This window comes from Pteronotus mesoamericanus, unplaced genomic scaffold (genome assembly GCF_021234165.1).
Source record: "Pteronotus mesoamericanus isolate MK-2021 breed Mesoamerican mustached bat unplaced genomic scaffold, CSHL_Meso_final contig_25, whole genome shotgun sequence".
Taxonomy (NCBI): Eukaryota; Metazoa; Chordata; class Mammalia; order Chiroptera; family Mormoopidae; genus Pteronotus; species Pteronotus mesoamericanus.
In genome coordinates, this window is record NW_026555105.1 from 35,758,998 (window position 1) to 35,764,997 (window position 6,000).

Below are 6,000 nucleotides of genomic sequence, written 5' to 3' on the forward strand. Positions count from 1 at the left end.
GCATAGCTATTTCTGTGTGGGCTGATTTATTTATCCTTCCACCCATCACCAATCTGTTTATCTCCCACATTATTCTACAAATCATTATTGGTAGTGGCAGATTATATTTTTCAAAGATGACATCTCCTATCTCACATAGTCTTCTTACAATGTGACTTTGACCCTCCACCCATTGAAAGTTGGAACCCATGTCCCCTTTTCTTGAACATGGATAGGGCTTTATCATTGCCACAGCCAATAAAGTTTGGCAGAAATATTACTATGTGACTTTCCAGGATGGAGTGCTATGTACTCCTGGCTTGTCCTTTTGGGGCACTGGGTCTTGTAATACAGCTCCGTGCAGGAAAACCAAATTAGCTCCCACAAAGAAACCATGTGGAGAGTCCGTATGTGGGTATCCCAGACAATATCCCACCTAACTGTCAACAAAATCTACCAGACATGTGAATAATGATGCCTCTAGATGATCCCAGCTTCAGCCACCTAGTCACTCTCTTTGAATCTCCTTGGCTAGGCACCATGCCATTCCTACTATGACCCATCGAAATTCCTGACCTACAGAATCCATGGGTATAATAAAAAGATTATTTATGTCATTAAGTTTTAGGATAGTTTGTTATGCAGTAATTGTAACTGAAAAACTGTCAAAGCTTAGACTTGATTAACTTAACAAGCTCTGAAGCAGAAAATCATATTCCATCCTCAAAGTCACTTCATAGCCCAGAAAAACCCTCAAGTTTCCACAAGTTGCAAGCTTCAGTGGGAACCAAATGGAGGAAATGGATAAACTCCAAGTGCCTCAAGAAAAAGACTTGGCCCTCTTCTAAACAAAGTTTTGTTTATTCATTCATTCATTCATTTATTTATATTAATTAATATATTTTTCCAAATACATTTGTCTCCACCTTCCCCCCACCAGTTTCCCCTGCCCCCTTCCTAACAAAGTTTTTTTTTAAGTATATTTTATATTTATTTAAAGCAGTTTCTTAGTCCTGGCACCTTGAAGGATTGTATTCCATTGGAAGAAAACTTCAAAAGAGAGATGCAGCCTCAATTCCTTATACAAATTTGCAGGATCTTCTCTACCTTTAGGATAACCTGTCCTAATGCTCCCCAGGTCACTTCCCCCATTGTCAGAAAAATAAGCTCTCCTTCAAACTCATATAACATGATTTACTTAGATTTTAGACTAACTGAATGCTTTAAATGCCATGGAGTCCAATCATAACATTCACAGTTTTATTGCTTAAATTATCACAAGAAAGAAATCCACCTCTCTCCTAGGGCATTGATACTCTCTTCTTGAGTGAGATAACTGATATGAACCTTTGTCTCTACAAATATATGAAAAGGGAAAAGAAAAATGTCACTACTTCCCTTCTTCCTCTATCCTCACATGAGTAAAAGTACTGATGTATGTCCCAAGACTATTCTTTGTATGCATCAAGACTATTCTGAGTCTGATAGTTCCTTAGTGGCTCCCAAAGAGACACCATAGTGTGTCATTCACATCCAGGAGATCAGAGTAACCTCTCCTCATACAGCATGCCCCAAAGCCCACATCATGCCCAAGTGCCCTTTATCAACCCAAACAAGGCAAAGGCTTCTTCAATTTCCTTTATTCATAAGTTGAAGGGGGCAGACAATTTGTAATTTCCTCCAATATCAGACCATCAGGAAAATGCATCTTGTTTGGAACTAGATACTTGCTCCCAGGGATGACAGTTTGATTTGAATCCCCAGAAGACAGAGAAAGCAAACAAACCAGAAAAAAGATACAAGCCTTTAAACTCCCAGGTCACCAAACAGGGTTGTTCTCAGGATTAGCTTGTCCTGGGGACAAGAAGAAAACATTTGATGAAATGTAGAATTCCAGTGGCAGCCAAAGATGCACCTGCATTATGGATTAAACTTTCCCCTTCAGGAAGTTAAAGAAATGTTCAAAAGCCAAGGAATGATTTAGAACAAAGAGAGGAAAAAAAACTATAAGCAGCAGTAAAACCACAAAGTACTAGCTGCAGTGCTAGTTATTGACTAGTCTTCCATTTCAATTCAGCCAAGTTCTTGTTCAGAGGGTACGTAGACATTATGCATATCTCAGTGTCGGACAACAGCAAAGATAATTTTTCCATGGGTTTCATTTATTTTGTGGGCCATGTTTTGCATTTTCAGCCATGTTTAATTTGCAGAAGGAATCACTAGACTGTCAGAAAATTCTGATACTAAACCAACTCAAGGGCTCATATAACGGAACCTTGGTATGCACTGGAGTTCCTGACTCACTGAGACCTCAACACAATTACCTCACTTGCCCTTGCCATATGTTGTAGGCTGCCAGTTTCCCAAGTTTCCCATAAATTTATGGTGTGGGGCAAATATTTCCGTGGTACCTCGGACCAGGGTTCATCTTTCAAAATGTGCTGTCTCTTCTAAATCCTTTCAACCCAGAGTTAAAACCCAGTCTCCTTACAATATCAACATTATGTGCCTACTCTTATGGAGCATTTGGGAGAGAAAGAACACCATGCATTATTTAGCAAACAGTGTCGAAACACATGTCAGACATTCTTACTTTGTAAAGTCTTTCTGAAAACACTGTCACCCAAGTCTTCCTTGCCCTCTGTTGCCACCTCCAGTTATGAGGATGGACCCTCTACTCATCATTCCCTTTCTTCTGAAGAGCCACACTTGAAGAGTAATAATTGAAAACTCCTTCCCAATTTTATCTCAAAGAACATTTTACTAATTCCTTTTGCTGTCAAACTCTAACAAGCAAAAAGCCCTAAAGAAAGTTAGTTCTGTATCTAACTAAAACCATGATGGCAAGGTAAAATAGTGTAAGACTGTGCCTCCTCACGAAATCATTAAGGAAGACAACAAGCAAGAAAAGCAAGCAAAAACTCATAGACACAAGCAACAATATGGTAGTTACCAGAGAAAAGGAAGTTGGATGATAGTAAAGGATAAAGGGTGTCAAATATATGGTGATGAAAGATTTGACTTTGGATGATTGACACACAATGAAATACATGGATGATGTATCTAGAATTGTACACTTGAAACCTATATAATTTTATTAACTAATGTCACTCCAATAAATTTAATTTAAAAGAAGAAAGACACTTTCCATCTCAGCACTTTAGTTTCTCATATTTAAAGATGTGAAAGTTAGGCTGTGATCCCCTACTTTGGCATTCTTCTCGAGCCCATCAGGGAGAAAACATTGTGCATGTGGAAAAGAAATGTCAGCATATTGGCATCTGGGCTAATAAACAGATCTGCTAATCGTGTTTTATGTGAAATGTGAAATTCAAGGAAAACACTAGGGGACATTAGAGTTGCTAAGCAGAGAACTGTGCCATTTTAAAAAAATGTTCATTCTTCCTCTGCCACCAGTCATCTTTAAAACTTTGGATAATAGGTTAACATATCTGAGCTTAATTTTTTTTTAATTTGCATTTGTAACATGCTGTGATTAGTTTTGACACTAAGGTATACTATAACCACGTTAAACTACTGTTTGATGGGATATACTAAGGCTCAACCTAAGTCCCATGGTTTACACTTGTACTCCTAGGTATAAACCCAATACAGATACACATTCATGCCAACCAAAAGACACGTGTGAGAATATTCACTACAGCATTATTTATAATAGCTCTATAGTTGGTTTAATATTGGCCATCTATATGTCCATTTCATAATTCCCAGAATGTGTGAATGTGACCTCATTTGGGAAAAGAGTCTTTGAAGGTGTAGTTAAGGATCTTGAGGTGAGATCATCCTGGATTAGCTGATGGGCTCTAAATCCAATGACAAGTGTCCTTCTGAAAGATAGAAGATGGAGACAAAGTTGAGAGGAGGAAGAGAAGGCCATGTGAAAACAGAGGGCAGAGATTGGAGTGATGCAGTCACAAACCAAGGAACACCTGGAACCACCAGCTTGAAGAGACAGGAAGAGGTTCTCTCTAGAGCTTTCAGAGGTAGCACAGTCCTGCAGAAACCTTGATTTCAGACTTCTGGCCTCTAGAACTGAGTGAAAGAATTACTGGGGTGTTTTTTTTAAAATGACCAAGTTTGTGGTAATTTATTACAGAAGCTTCAGAAAGCAAGTACAAAACTGGAAACTACCCATGCATTCACTAATAGTAGCAAGAACGCATAAATGGTAGTATAGTCACACAATAGAATATTGCAACAAAAAAGAATGAACATGGATAAAGCTCATTAATATAATAATAAAGAAGCCAGACTCAAAGTGCAAAATACATGCTTCTATTAACATAAAGTTCAAAAAGAGGAAAAAATATTATCATTGATAGGTGTCAGCGTGGGAATTGCCATCGGCAAGGGATGTTAACTGGAAGGAGGCAAAAGGGGACTTACTGGGGCTGGGGGTTGAGTGGGGCAGTAGAAGTGATCTATTTCATGAACTGGATAATGATTATAGGGTGAGTCTGTTTTATAAAAATGTGTTGAATCATATACTTAAGATTTAAGTATATACTTTATTGTGTATGTGCTCACCTTCAAAAAGTTTTTTCAAGATTTATGTAAGTGTTTTTAATCTTTGGGCTAATATAAGGCTGATTGGCTATGGTATTTAATGAGAAGCACTTTGTAAACTTAAAGCAGAATTGTTGCATACAAAATTCACATATTTGGAGACTGTCACAATACACTTATTTAAGTTTTAAATGTCCACATCTAAATATTACAAAAATCTTCCAAGTGTGAACCCTACTTTGAAGTCACTCAAACATGACCCTTCTAAAATAAGTTGGCATGAACTGTTTTATATCCCCAATCTGTTTATGACATTTACTTTATAAGCACATAAACTCACTTCATCTTGGAAGTCCCCCATGCTTGCAGCTATATGTGATAGAGGTGACTGTATCTACCTGGTGTCAATGTATTCATATTTGGTTTGTGTTTGATTCATCACAAGTATTTGTTTCTGTGCTATTTTGTAAGAGTTCCATATAGGTATGATATACAGCCTATGCAGGTTTTAAGCATTTTTCCTCACCCTTTTTTTCTTCATTTAAAAAAACTGCTTCATTGAGGTATGCTTAACTAGGAAAAGCTGTAGATAAATAATATATACAGATTGATGTGTTTGGAAATAAGTATACACCCCTGAAACCATCACCACCATCCATGTCATAAACATATCCATCAACTCAAAAAGTTTTCTTCCACCAACTTTGTTTTTTTTTCCCTTTTGTGGTAGGAGCATTTAACATAAGATCTCCCTCAGCACATTTTTAAGTATACAACACAGTGTTCACTAACCATAGGCCCTATGTTGCACCCCTTTCCTTAAGCTTCAAGGCTTCCTCAGACTAAGTTGCTTACAAACAGAAACTGAAATGAAGATTTCTTGCAAGTGATTTATTAAGGCAAAGTTCCTGGGAGAAACTGGTAAGGGAATGAGGGAAGCAGGACAGAGAAAGGAAGAGAGCTGTGCAGGAGACCCTGGTCCTGCTGGGAACTCTGTTGTATAAATAAATAGAGACCAGAAAAGCTAGACTTTCATATTCCCACACTGTCAGCCATTGGCTACCACCCTTCTGGGTAACATGAACTCTCAGGCACTCTGACGTCTTATGCAGGGAATGCAGCTCCGCCAGTGCCAGGGTAGATCTCTGAAAAACCCCAGCAGACTCAAAAGCATACTGAAGCTGCAGAAAGAGTTTACCCCAACAGAGTATAAGGGACCCAATAGGAGCTGAGTGGAGCACAGTGTCCACTGCAGGGCCTTACCTCCATCTCTCTGTGAGGCCTCCTCCTCTCAGCTTTGGAACAGTGCCCTCTCAACCTGGACGGGGTAGCCCAGAGCCATTCCTTCTCTTGCCTCTGCACTGTGCTAGGTGTGGGAAAAGGTATAAGTTTGTCATTCACTGAGTTTTACCCCCAAAGTGGGACTTAGTTCTCCTCTACCTTCCAGTGTCTCTAAGAGTCTCAAAACCAGGGAGGAAAGGAAGGTGGCAAGAA